Source organism: Pseudorasbora parva, chromosome 18 (assembly GCF_024679245.1).
Source record: "Pseudorasbora parva isolate DD20220531a chromosome 18, ASM2467924v1, whole genome shotgun sequence".
Lineage (NCBI taxonomy): Eukaryota > Metazoa > Chordata > Actinopteri > Cypriniformes > Gobionidae > Pseudorasbora > Pseudorasbora parva.
In genome coordinates this window covers 44,252,266-44,253,981 of record NC_090189.1, presented here as the reverse complement: position 1 = coordinate 44,253,981, position 1,716 = coordinate 44,252,266, and positions in this window count along the sequence as shown.

Here is a 1,716-nt window from a genome sequence, read left to right as displayed (position 1 = left end):
AAGGCTTCAGCCCATGACCTGAGTCCAGTGAAGGCTCCAGTCTGTTGTCCTGAATCCAGAGAGGACTCTGTCACCTGTCCTGAGTCCAGAGAAAATACGAGCCAGGTCATCTGAACTACCTGCACTGTCCTGGTGGTCGTCTGCTCCGCTGTGGGTGCCTGCATGCTTGCAGAACAACTGTGGTGGTTGTCTGCTCTGCCGAAGGGGTCTTCAGGTCCATCGGCACTGCCATGGTGGTCGTCTGCTTTGCGGTGGGGTTCTGCAACCTCATCTGGGCTGTCTGTACCACCCTGTTCATCTGGCCAGCCTGCTCTGTCCTGTCCATTCTGAGCGTTCTCCCTGGTTTCTTGTCTGTCGGTTTTTGGATTACCTGCCTGTTCCTGGATTACTCTTTTGCCGTGTTCCCTACCTTGTTATGTTTATCTCCGTTCTTGTGATCGTGCTTTGCTGGTCGTTCCACACGCTAGACTGAAGCGTAGAGGTGAGCGGGCATTTGCGGTAGCAGGGCCACGACTCTGGAATACCCTGCCTTTAGAGATCGGGCTGGCCCCTACCCTGTCTATTTTTAAGTCACTGTAAAAAACTTTTCTATTTTCTTTAGTGTACTGATTACCCTGATGTGTTTGACTTTTAAAAGTTGTGCTTTTTATTTTTTACTCTCTTCTGGTTTTATTTCTATGTATGTATGCTATTCTTGACCTTCTGTAAAGCACTTTGGTCAGCCTGGGGGCTGTGGGAAATGTGCTATATAAATAAAATTGAACTTGAACTTGAACTTGAACTATTTGTTTGGACTGCCTGTAAGTGTTTTGACCTTAACTACGATTCAAAATGAATCAAGCTCAGATATAGTTCTTCAATGTGAAGGGTTTTGTTTTTTAATACAAGCTTCCAAGCCTAACTACTTACTACTCTATTATGAAAGTCTGAATGTCTGTGTATGTTATGTGCTTGCTGACTGAATGCTGATTTGTTGCTCACTATTTGTTGAGGGTTAAACTTTATACACATGGCTCATTGAAACACGAAAGTCTCTGGTCCTTCAATTTCTTTATGCAGCATCACAACAATGTTCTGCAAGCAAGTGTTACGGTATGTCATGAAGCTCAGTGCAAATAGTCCATGACTGTGTGTACTGGGTTATTCAACTCTGGTCCTCGAGGTCCACTGTCCTAATCAACCCTTGTGAACTTAGCACTGCAAACATGTGTTGTGACAGAGAAAAAGATCAACATTCAGCAGAAAACGAACAAAACATTAACATATAAACAACCTCGTTCACAGAGGAGATACAGGATGAACCATACAAACAGATAATCATAAATACAATACATTTTTAGGACATAAAATATCTCTGACACAAAAACCTAAAGTACAAGCAGGTGCAATTTTTTTAAATGTAATTTCACAAGCAACTGGTAAATGTTTAAAACTCCTAGCATTAAAAATCACAACAGATCATCAAATGTGCACTTTTTCAAACATTTCAGCATATTTTTAGTTGTACTAGAAAATACACAAAAATACAAAGTATCTTTTTACTAAGTTTTCCATCTATATAAAGGTTTTATTCACAGCAACTGCCTTTTATGAAGCTTATTCAACTTGTTCCAATTAAAATCTTTAATAAATTCTGCCTCGTCACACAAAATGATTGAATACTGACACAAAGCATTTCAGGATCGAAGGGGAAGTGACTCAGGCCACTGGACACCT